Source organism: Silene latifolia, chromosome 7, assembly GCF_048544455.1.
Source record: "Silene latifolia isolate original U9 population chromosome 7, ASM4854445v1, whole genome shotgun sequence".
Classification (NCBI taxonomy): Eukaryota; Viridiplantae; Streptophyta; class Magnoliopsida; order Caryophyllales; family Caryophyllaceae; genus Silene; species Silene latifolia.
This window is the reverse complement of record NC_133532.1, coordinates 45,474,748-45,487,706: the sequence shown is the minus strand read 5'-3', so window position 1 is coordinate 45,487,706 and position 12,959 is coordinate 45,474,748. Positions and strand designations below refer to the sequence as shown.

Here is a 12,959-nt window from a genome sequence, read left to right as displayed (position 1 = left end):
GCATTTGATGTGACACAAAAGCTCATTGAAGACGGCGATATCCGTCACAAACTTGTGACGGATACCATTTTCTCTCACAAAATATCCATTGAGAGGTGAGTGAGAAGCACATGGGGGGTGCCCCACCTTGTCCCCTCTCCCTTTTTGTGAGAGGTCTTAAGCTTGTGACGGGATTAACCCGTCACAAGCAAGACGCTTTGTTGATCTGATTAGGCTAGCATAAATAAAGCCTTTACTCCGTACCTTAAAGTACTTTCCAATTGCAGATAAAAAAAAAACATTAGATACAAACTTAATAGATTTACACACTGTTGAGCAATATAATTAAGATATCACAAATGTGCAAATATGGGGCGACTTTCCCTACAATATATATAGATAGAAAAAGAGGCTTCTGAAAATAAATGACATCTCGGAGTAACCAGTTCATGTTAAAGGCGGCCATCGTCTAATGCTTTACCTCAACTAACAAAGAAAAAAAACTCTAGCTCTTCATTCCGAATGCGTTTTGTTCCTCTCGATCCTTCATTATTTGCACTCCTGTAGTCTCTAGGTACCCTATAATTATCCTCAGTGAGCCATGTTTGCCAATTGTTCGATGAACCCGATGGCTGTCCTACCATACATACACCAAACCAAAAATGAAGTAGTACTGCATTAATCTAGGAAGGAAAAAAAATCTAAAGAAAAAGTACATCTCACTATAATAAACATTCATATGTTAAAAGTACATAGAATTAGAAACTGTGTAGAGAGATATCAATACATACGTATAATAAACTGGAACAAAAAAAATTTTCCTGGCCAAAGAAGAATTTATTTAAATCCCTTGGAACACAAGTACACAACTGATGATATTTCTTTCCTATAAATGGGAAGTCAACTTGTTTGAACATGACTAATTATATGACCCATCTTAAGCTTAAGAAGGATAGTACCGTCTTAAGAAAGACTTAACTGAAAAACCAACACAAATCTGCCTACACAAAGTAAACGACTACTTCAGCCTAAGACAAGAAAAAATAGGACCTCTAGCCTATTTTCCGACCAAAACTTATCGAAGATTGCTGAATGTTATGTTTTAAGTAGGCATTTAGATCTTTTCTCCGAAGTCAACACTTTGCACTAATCATTTCCATTTAACCAAGTTTTTACTACTCTGTATAAATTTGAGGTCTATTTCCGTCAAAAAAATTAGTATAATCTCGAGATCTGCTATAGTTGGCTCTACTAAAAAATCCAATCAGAGCCACTCGGAGAAAAAACGAAGTTGGATCAAACTGTCAAACTCCTCCAACTACTAATGTGCATGGACAAATAACTTGACCAACACAAAATTAAAACGCACATGGAAACTCCATTTAATCATTAATGTTAATCTTGGCTTCAGTTTGAGGGAGTAGTTTTAAAAGCCAAAGAGAACGACACTCATAGTATAAACTGCCAAGCACAGACGTTTTCATAAAGCTTCAAATCAAATTCAATCAAATTGCTCGTCAATTGAAAATGAAGTAAGCAGTAAAGAAAACAAAAGTATTGGTCCCTAAGAAAAGGAGCATTACATAAACGATCCCTATAGGAAGGTAGAAGTCATAGTCGGCAAAGTGTCAAACACATAAATCTCAGTGAGGTAAAATCAAAATATCATGTACTCCATACTACATTATGTCGTAAAGCCGCACACAACTCGAAGCTAATGTAAGGTAATCTACTTGCCCTTTCAATGTCCTTGACACCACAAATTTGTTCCTCTCCCATAGCTAGCTCAATGCTTAGAATCAGGTATTTCCGATCCGCAACTCGGATCTCCATATCGTGAATTATTCTTCTACTCCCGTCCCAAACAGTAAACACTCACACCAAAAGGGATTAAGTACATCAAAATATGCACAAGTATTCTAGATATACATTCACCATTTAGCACTACTACTTAATTAACTCATTACTCACTCATCTGGGTGGTATCTATTCTTTTTCTGAATTCTAAGCTAATTCTTCTTTAATTCTGCACACCTTTAGCGTTCAACTCAACTGGGTAAAGTATTCCATCTCAGATTTACCATCTATTCACTAAAATGGATCCCGTCTTTTCAAATGAATTCCATACGTTCTCCCAATTTTTATTGAGGTACATCCTATCCTTTTCAAAATCAATTTAGAGTGTTTTGTTTTAATTTTGTTGTAATTTGATTTGATATTGACTAAAATGAATCACATTGTGTGCAACTTAAAAACATGAAAGACCTTCCTACCTTAAAAATGCACGTAACTCTTGGAGGCTAAAGATGTCGACTTTGCCTAATATATTTCACATTATGGCTTTTCATTACATTTTATCGAAACTAAGCACCCAAACTCATTGAAAGTACCTGAAGAACTTTTCATTACTTCTGCAAGCTTCAATTCCGAGTCTTGCTTTTCAGATATAAGAGCAGAAACTCGAGCTTGATGCTGAATGGAATTGACTTATGCTCCTAATGCAGTTGTGTATTCCTCAGCCTATTACAAAACAACAATAAGTCATAAGGCACAAGGCTCAATAAATCAACCAAAAAAACATACACAAGTGAAATTTTGTCGTAAATATTAAGAAGTAAGCAAGGGAGCAAGAAATTATACACTCTCACGATTACAAATAAATAGATTCCTGACCCTCTATGTTATCAGTCGCTCTCTCCAACTTCATCACATATTTTAAAAACGATCAAAGATAACATCAAAACCGAACAATCATCAGTTGGGTGTAGCCCTTCACCTTAGAATTGAAATCCTAAATCAAATAAATTAAAGCCAACGAACAATGACAAAGGAGGGTCTATAAACAAATAATTCACAGATGGTACATAGGTCAAATGAAATTATCCTTTGTCATTGTTCGTTGGCTTTAATCTATTGTTCAACAAACAAATATGTCAACCGTAAAGCAATAGAAAATAAAAAGAGAAAGAAATACTTACTCAGATCATCACCGTCTGTTTATGACTGCTTCCAGCATCGAAGGGCCTTGTTTCCGTCGTCGCTTGCCACTGGTATCCAAATATAAGAAGCATTTGTATCCGGAGGACGCCTGGACTCTATCTTAATCAAACAAATAGGCCGGATTAGTAGGTAACAATCGTAAAAATCAAGTGAAGAATAAAATAAATAACAAAATGAGAAAGATGAATGAACTGGAGATCATTGGAACTGAACCGGAGCGAGTCATTGAGATGACTGTGCATTGAAGGAGAAGGGCTAGTTGCATTTTAAAAGTTTTTGGATCTTAGAATTTTGTGCAAATTTTGATTTGCTTGTCACTGATTTGAAAGCAACAAAAACAGTGTGGTGACTAACGAAGTTATCATCAATATTATTTCTAGTTTGGACAGAAGACCACTTGCGAATATCTGAAAGTGAAGTTTACTTTACCCAAGGAAAAGTGCCATAAATCTATTAACGAAAACAGTTTTATGAACATAAGTGAGAGCACTAAATAGCACAAACAACACCTTACAGCTGTTTAGACTTTAGATCACTATTGAGTACTGCTTTCCTAAAGGAAAGATCGTTATTAATATTCAGAGTAACTCGACAAATGCAAAGATAATATACCATTGTAAAGTGAGCAACAACTTACCATACAACCAACACCAAATACAATATGCAACTTGACCTTTTGAGTTGTCTGATAGTACTTAATTAATTATAAGAATGCAATGACTTTTGCTAATTAAGCGTCAATCTGCAACAACGAAGCAGATCACTAATTGAAATAATTAAAGGGTTGGAGAGGATACTTACCCATACTTTTGACAAAACAGCACACTTATTGGGCAACTCTCGTACAGAACTAAGTGCTGCTTGGATTTGGATGGTTATTTGAGTTGGCAAGTAACATAATGAACTCTAATCAAACTCGCCTCCCGAGGTTCATAACCTGCAATGAAGTTTATAGAAAATGATTTTAGGGTGTATAATATGTAAGAACGGATACCTGGATAATCACAATTCATCAAATTAGCCAAACACGATGAATGAAGTTAAAAGCATTCTACCTATTTCATATCATCATCCTCACAATCAGTATTATTAAATCTTTCCTAAGATTGACTCGAATATTTCATGTCAAAATCTAACAAGTATGAATGTTTGATCAAGTAAGTACTCGCTTTATAAATTAGATAATTCTTTCTTCACTGAAATGAATGTCTTATGAAACCCTTCATCTCATAGTTTTTCAGAGAGTGGGGTGGCTGAACTGAAAGGTGCGGTGGTTCGGATTAGATGTATACAGAGGTAGGTGGAATAAAACTATAAAAAGGAATGGGGTATTCGAACCCTGAGACCTAATGTCCCACGGTACCTCCATTTTAAGCACTGCAATTTTACTGTAAAGATTTGCAGAAAAATAAAACCTAAAGACACGGTTGAGAAGGCCGGAAATAAATTGCGTACAGAACTAATTCAGACATGACGGAGTAATTAGAAGTAGCATAATACAAACTACAAACCTCTAAAGAATCTTGCCTCTGGAAATCAACGAGCTGCGGAATGTGGGCGACGTTCAGTAGCTGCACTGATTTCTGAAGCGACTCCAAAATTTAGGTCATATAGCCAACAAAAGAAGTGCAAACTGCACAGATAATCACTACTGTCTATGAGAAAGGCCAACACTCCACTGCTGGTAGGCTAATCATTTCTTAACATTAACAGAAACGGAATCAGAATCAGGAAACAGATACCGGGAGATAAACCAGGCATAAATGGTATTATAGTTTACAGCAACATTTCCCCGAATTTGAGACTATTTAATCAACCAGATTATCAACAGTTTAAACACTCCAAAAGGAGTCAGAGGATACGATAAAAAGAATATAGTACAGACAAATCCAGAATAAAATGAAATTTACAAGCTGAACAAACAGGTCAGCAGAAATTAGCCGAGCCCCAACTGGGATTTTTGGATCCTTCGAAAAGTGTCTTCAAGTCCTTGATTTTGAGATTTAAAGGATCTGGCACTGGGATCCGAACCCGTATTAGATCCTCATACCCGAGTCCGAGCATCATAGGAAAAGACAAGTCCAACACACAATTCTAAACTGCATTCTAAGGACTGCAAAATAGACATCATAATCATCATATGACTCACATTTCCCATATCGGGAGATATATTATAGATAATAGGGAGCTTTTCTATATGCTTGTCCCAAGAAGGCACCAACTCAATCAGTAGAGGCTAAGAAGCGCCAAAGACTGAATATTGCGTCTCTAGAGACATAAAGGTACAGCTTTACGAGAGATTTAAAGTGAGCACATAGACAACGACCAGAGAGGAAACAATAGAATGCAAAGACTGCAGCAAAATTAATTCTAAAAAAACTATAAATAAAGCAATATTAGATGTACTATGTCAGATCGACTCATTAACCCAACGGTTAAATGAGGAGCACATGTAAAACTGTCTCATTCAAGACTCAAAGTTTAAGTTAAGCATATAAATTTGGAAGCAACTGTTTTACACCTACATCAGAATAAGAGCATTACAAATACACACACAGCTTCAGAAATACATGTATTCAGAAAGAAAGAAAATCTAACCATATAAAATGGGCCAGAAAGGTCATCCGAATGATATGATACAAGAGTTCCAGCTCGACAGTGAGGACCTTCAATCATAGACATCCCTCCACAAGTCAACTAAAAATAATTCACAGATGGTACATAGATCAAATGAAATTATACAGAACTTTAGAAACCCAACTTCATAAAGGAGACATAGAACAAACGAAATTGAGACGACCCTCAGAACATGTAGATCAAGCAATCAATCAATCATCTCTAAAAAAACGCAATACATGAACAATTAACACCATGAAAATCGTACCAATGAAGCAATCGAAATCAACAAATAGACAAAAAAAAGAAATCATCAAATGATATCAATCAGCTATGAAAAACGCAATACATAACAATTCACCCAAATGAAAAACGGAACAATAACCAGACCACTAAATCGAATCACAAGACACAACCCCAATTAATTTCTAACCACAAACGAAATAATATACCAACAAAATTAACCACTAACCTCTGTTAAACCGGTGTGCAAGTGAAACGATTAATCGTATTGTAAAAATTAATTATGGTACGGGGAGGGAATTAAGGAAGAGGCGAGACCGAAATGGAAGGAGAATGAAAGAGGAAGAGGTGAGCAGGAAAGAGAAGGAGAGTGAAAGATTAGGGTAGCAGGAAGAAGAACAAAGAATAAGTAAGAAATGAGGAGAGAAGGAGGTAAAGTTGAGATTGTTGTTCATCATGCGTGAGGCACGGAAGTTACTGGCCTACTGTTCACAAGCAACATTTTCCCAAACTTCATACATTTATAAGGTTCCCAAACTTCATACATTTATAAGGGTTATAGATATTAATCGGAAATGAACTTATAACCTAATATGCACGAGAATTGATAAATAGTCGTTGTAGAAAGTCACTTAATCTTAAACTTAAAAATAGTAGCCAAAAGACAGTATAGTGATACTATACGCGTAACGTCCGGACATGAAATGTATACATATTATAATTGAGAGATAGAATTTGAACTTCTTAAACTTTAGATAGAGTTTGAGTAGCAATCTAAGGGTTCAACAATTTATATTCCAAAGATACTACAAGTCGAAGCTACGAAAGATTAAGGAGTATTTAACAGTTTTTGCTCTTATTAAGTTAAATACAACTCATTTGGTAAATAGTTCACGATAAAATTATCTATATACATTTAGTTTTTAAGATTGTCGATAGTTATTCGAGAGATTGTGTTATTAGATACTCTTAAGTTATAAATACAACTCGTCTCATAAGACTAGCTCAATTATCGAAAACTTTCTTGATGATCATATATTCTAACAATAGGTCTTGGTATAGACGGGTGGGGCATATAGACGGGTAAAGACCTCTAATAAAATGGGTATGGGGGACAAGGTGGGGCACCCCACATGTGCATCCCACTTTATGGCAAATGAGTATTTTGTGAGGAGAAATGGTATCCGTCTATACGTATGTATGAGGATAGTGTCCGTCTATAATGAGAATTTGTGATATTCTAATATGAGTGGTCTTATATATATGTTTAATATGTGGGCCGGTTTCATATGAGACTTTATGGTAGTTTTATGTGTGTGATAATTTGCTCGGGTTAAGTTAATTACAACTTTGATGGCTAATAATTCACGATAAGATATTCTATAAAAAATTAAGATTCGGTAAATTATGTAGCAATTTAAATATTGTGATTCTAAAGACTTTGCATTTCGAATCAACTACTAACATGATACGGGTAATTATACTAATGTTAATATTAAGATATGACCCGGGCATGCCTGGGATTGAAACCTTTGTTATAATTTGAATACTCATATTTATGTTGACAACTTTGAATTTTTAACTCAAAAAAAGCATCTAAATTTTTTAACTCTAGAACCTCTAAATTTAGCTTAAAAACTTTTTGTAATAATGAAGAGACGTTATTTCATTTCTTTTTGTACAATTTTATAATATTGCTTAATTTTTATCATCTAAATTTTGTAGATAATAAACTATTAATTTTAGTTTGAAAACCGTATCTTTTAAACAATAACTTCATGGCTTTGCAGCCGAAGAGGCCACGAGGGTAGTCCGCGTCTGAGGCGGTATCAATAACTGCGATGGACTAGAGCTGATCAAATGGCCCAAGCCCATTGGCCCTACTCGGCCCAACCCGCTTTTTAGAAGGGCTTGGGCCTTTTGTTTTGGCCCAAAAAAGCCCATGGGCTGGCCCGAAAAGGCCCGACATATTTTTGGGCCGGGTTTGGGCCAAGCATTCGGCCCAAATTTTGGCCCGGCCCGGCCCATATTTAATAATAAATGAATATTTTTTTATAAAACCTATTAAACTAGTGTTAAAGTTATAAACAACTTTTTAAAAACTCAAGTATATTTTTTTAGATTTATAAAACAATGTGTATATAACATAAATTATATCACGAATGCATGATTAAGCATTCTAAAGTGGAGGTGCTTGTCTTTATTTTATTTTGGAGAGCATTTCATCATATTTTGTACAATTTTATAAACTACGTATGTTTTTAAAGTAGTAATTGAAGGTCTTATGTTAATTATTTTCTAATGTAAGTCGTAAATTTTAGAGCCCGAAAAGCCCATTTAGGCCCAAAAGCCCAAATTAGCCCATAAGGGCCGGGTTTGGGCTTGTCAAATAAGCCCACACATTTGGCCCGGCCCAGCCCGGCCCATACAAATGGACCATTTTTGTTAGAAAGGCCCGGCCCAAGCCCGCACTGGCCCGGCCCATGATCACCTCTACGATGGAGTAATCAGAGGACAATAAAGGGCAAACACAAACTGAAGAAGTTAGAAGAGTGTAGACGTGGGGAAGGAGTTGGTTTCACAATATTCTCCTTCTTTTTTCCTTTTTTTAATGTATTGGACTTTAATTAATGGGCTTATCTTATGCTACGAGACCGTCTCATACAACAATTTGTGAAATGACAAATCTCTTATAAGACCGTCCTATATCATAGTACGAGCCCATTAGAAGAGAATAGCCCAACAAACGAATTACAAACCCAAACGAAATAAAAGAAATGAAACTGTAGACACCTCGTTTCTGCACCCCTCGCAAACCACCCGGTGATGATTGGGCCGCATGTTTGATACGCGGAACGATTTGTGACAATTCGTAAGATTATCGTCAAGTGATTGCTCAAAAATTAATGTCAACCTCTTAGTTGTCATCTACGTGCCGATACGGTCGTTTTGGACAAGAATTAGAGTACATTCGAGTCCGGTCAAAAACCGTCTCCATTTTCTCGATAATTTAAATCCCGAGTCAGAATGTTCTGGAATGTTCCGGATATTTCTATTCCATATTTCTCAAATTTTATCTTTTGGCAAATAATATCCCGTAATATTCAAAAGATAATCAAATCAATTCCGTCCTACCATAACTTAAACACGGAAATCTTTCTTAAACAGAGGAAACCTCCCGGAATAGACGCAAAGAAGTCTCGCGCCTCTTCCAAGGGACGCAGTGGCTGCTGCGCCTCTTCCCAGGCCCTTCTTTGCATGATTTACGTATCTTTTTCATATCTTTCCGAGATTCACTTCCAAAGAGTCTCCGAAACCCTATTCCTCCGTGTGATTAGTATAAATAGGAGCTTTCGTTCCTCATATTTCTCACGCGAGTGTCCGCCCTTCTCTTCTCCCTTTGCATTCTAGACTTTGTTCTTACTAATTGGCGCCTACGTGCTTGAACCTTCGACCACGTAAGCTCGGATCCTTCCGGGTACCAGCCTCTCCGTTGCATGACCGACCAATTTGACCACTACACTCAATCAATCTAATTAATCAATTTGTTAAATCGTTTTCCTCTTTCGAGGGCACTCTTTCCTTGCATTCGCGTCGAGCATCACTAATCGATCTTCTTAGTTCTTCTCGTTTCGTCAACATGTAAGTCTGAGGGTGTATTTAATTCCTTTTATTTATTGTATTTTTATTATTGCATAACAATTGTAAGATTTATGTCGAATACACCATTAAAACCGATTTCTAAAACCGTCTTTAAAACCTTTTTTGCGGATTTCCGGAGATGACGGAGAGAAAAGACGCAAAGAATCGCCGCGCCTCTTGAAGGAGCGCAGGCACTGCTGCGCCTCTTCGTGAGGGCCGCCGCAGCTTCCTCGCTTCTTTTCTTCTTCTTCGTCCCTCCGTGATTCGTCTTTCGTGTTTTTTATTTGCTTTCAATTGTTTTCTGTTAATTCGTTCACATGATCATTAATAATTCATATGTATATTATCATTCATCATTAACATGCTTAATTCATCATTGTTCCGACTTAAATCCTAAATAATCCATATTTGCGGGTTTTCGTCATTAATATTCAAACCCGGATTTTAGAAGTTCAATCTGTTCATATTGGGTTTCTGAGATTCGTTATTGATATAGTTTTTCCATATTCGTCGTCATTCACCGTGTCTAGTCTAATTAAATTGTTTAGTTTGTTTCACCGATGTCATTAATTAATCATTCGTTAACCTCGACCCTTCACATAATTAATCCGTCTAATTTCCGTCTCATTCATATTTTGCTGTTTTATGACTTTAATCATATGTAAATAATACGCTAAATCACTTTCATCCGAATAATTATTATCAATCAATCCATTAAATTACCAATTAACGTTAACAATCTGCGCTTAAAACTTCACGCCGAGAACTCACCCACTTGGAATGACGCGAAGAATCGCCGCGCTTCTTCCAAAGGGCGCAGCTCGCTGCGCTGTTCGTGGTGATTTCGCCTCGAACTCCGTTTCTGCCTTGACCTAGTTTAATTAGTTTACGTATTGATCAACTAATAATCGTATTATCACCTTCTGATCTGTCGTGTTTTATTCTTATTTCTTTTTCTCAAATTATCCGTTTTAAAGGTATTTTCGACATAAATCGCCTATCCAATGTAATTATTGTAATTTTCATTATTGTAATTTATAGTTATTCTATTTATCCTATTTCTTGTATGTTTTCACATGTAAATCAACATTAAATCCAACTTCGACATCAATTGTATGCTAATTACGTGTCAACCGACTTAGTCTAATTCTCACATGCTAGGATTAATCAATGGATGTTGCATTGCATGCATATAGCCGACGATATATCAAGTACGAATAAACTCCCTAATCATTAGTAGAGGCCGCTATCGAGGCGGGCGGGATTAGGTGTTCGATCAAAAGAGCTTCCTAATACGTACCCTCACCCCTTACTCCAGATCTCCGTGAGCACCCGTGTTCATTGGCATCCACGAGAGTCATTCTAGACATAGAATGCTAAGGGTAACGACTGCTTAGTGTTCATGTCACTACTTTGTGTCTTGACATGACACGAGGTATTCGAACGGTTCCAATTTCCCATAAAAATTGGTGGCGACTCCTTACAAAATGCAAACGCTTGTCCCCGTTTCTCACCAAGCGCCCCGTGGCGCGGCCCGCTGTCCACGCTTTGGCGACTCCGGCGGAACGTACACTTACGTGTAGCTAGGGTGAAACTTGAACAAGGTTAGGGAATAAGTTTGTACAAGACAATTGTCGGTTTTCATAACTCGGTCTTCCTAGACCGTTTTACTCGGCCTTCCTAGGCCCAACCCAACCCATTCGACCAATCGTCCCGTCTAAACGGTCCTAATTCTTATTTGGGCCTAAGGATGGATAGCGATTGACGTCATCCATACCATGATGCTTACTCTTGTTTGTATCAAGGACTTTCACTACTTGAGGAAATGGACTAGGAATCGGCCTTACTCTTGTTTGGCACGAGCCTCTCCACAGACTTCGGGTTTGATGGTTCGGTATGGCAACCCACCCTTTAAACCAAAACCCTTCTAAATGCACTCAGCATCCCGTTATAATGCTCGTATAAATATGCAAAACCTTATGTGACCACCATTTCAAAACAAATCATGACGAATTTTCGAAAAAAAAATCAAAACCCGTTTTCAATCAAAAATTTCGAAAATAGGGCCTTTAATTAGTACAAAGTCCGGTCAAAACTCTGTCCGTCTGTCAAGTCAAAATTCGGGCCACAAGCCCATTTCCAAACCTCACTTCGAGTCCACTCCTACAACTACACTACAGTTGGCTAGGACACACATTTTCAAAGACCTTGTCTTTCTTCAAAAACTCACTCAACACAAGTGGCACACACCCACTTCACAAGTCAAAACTTTTCCTCTTTTAGCAAATGTGATAGAATGGTCGATCGTGTTTTGATTCGTCGCTGCCTCTTATCCAGTTTCCAAGATGCCTGGGTCAAGTGATGATACGAACCTCCAAAGAAATTCAAGAGAGTAATGATCGAATCCTGGCCGCGATAACCCAAATGCAACTCACTCAAGAACAAACCTATGACCGCCTTGAGCTCATCGAAGGCCGCATCTTTGATGTAGAGGGAAAGCTACCTCCCATTAAAAGTGAAGTACTAGGTTTTTCCGATGACGAGTCCAAAGATGAGAATCCTCTCATGGGGACAACCGCAATTGAGAGAAAAGACTCCAATACCTAGAAGAGCAATTGATGTACCTTAAGGGGGATGACATTTACAGGGAGAACAATCGTAAGTATGAAGCCGTCAATTCCAAATTACCCACTAACTTTAGCATGACGGATATCCCTAAGTTTAAAGGACATGAGAATCCTTTGAACCACATCCGCGCCTTCAAGGACTATATGTCTATCAAAGGCATCAAACCCGAGATGTTCTTAAGGATCTTTCCTTCATCTCTTGACACTATCCCAAAGCAATGGTTCTACACTTTAGATCACAAAAAGGTCGCTACTTGGGAGGACGCCGCCATTGAATTCTCGAAACAATACGCGGATAATGCCGAGATCCAAGTCAATATGCGTACTCTAGAGGTTCTTACCCAAAATGACAAAGAAGGATTCACCGACTTCCTAAGTAGGTGGAGGAAGACTAGTACTCAACTAGTAGAGCGTCCAGATGAGGCCACTCTTGTGGAGAAATTCGTGGACAATCTCAAACCCATATATGCCAACCATTTGAGATATCAAAACATCAAGACTTTCAAAGATTTAACCGTGTTAGGGACACGAATTGAAGATGACATCCGCAAAGGACTCTTGTCCAAAACGGTGGGTCGAGGATATCAAGGGTCCACAAGTCGTTCATACGGCTCTACTAGCAAGACCGACGAAGTTAACCTTCTCGAGCCATCCAAGAAAACTAGCCCACCCAGGAAGTTCACAAACCTTGGGGATACGTACTCCAATGCTCTAAAAAGGCTAATGAAGCAAGGCAAACTCCAACCCATTGGACCTACTCCCGAACCCGAAAGGAAGTCCAAGTTTTGGGATGAAAACTCTTACTGTGAATACCATAGGGGCAAGGGGCACGACACAGAAAAATGCTACAAA

The 12,959-nt window shown here is 37.6% G+C and overlaps 1 long non-coding RNA gene across 6 annotated transcripts; it reads right to left on the bottom strand.

Annotated features, from left to right (window-relative positions):
- Positions 1-296: 296 nt before the first annotated feature.
- LOC141592109 (uncharacterized) lies at positions 297-6,399 on the bottom strand. Of its 6 annotated transcripts, none has more exons than XR_012521052.1 (7): positions 6,068-6,399; positions 5,578-5,645; positions 4,491-4,678; positions 3,781-3,916; positions 2,958-3,074; positions 2,370-2,499; positions 297-611 (listed from the first exon to the last, which is right to left on the bottom strand). It is a non-coding gene; the product is annotated as an uncharacterized LOC141592109 (long non-coding RNA). The 6 variants fall into 6 exon arrangements; XR_012521049.1 differs by having other exon boundaries at positions 4,491-4,612; positions 5,578-5,676; positions 6,068-6,398; XR_012521051.1 differs by having other exon boundaries at positions 2,958-3,078; positions 4,491-4,612; positions 6,068-6,398.
- Positions 6,400-12,959: the final 6,560 nt, after the last annotated feature.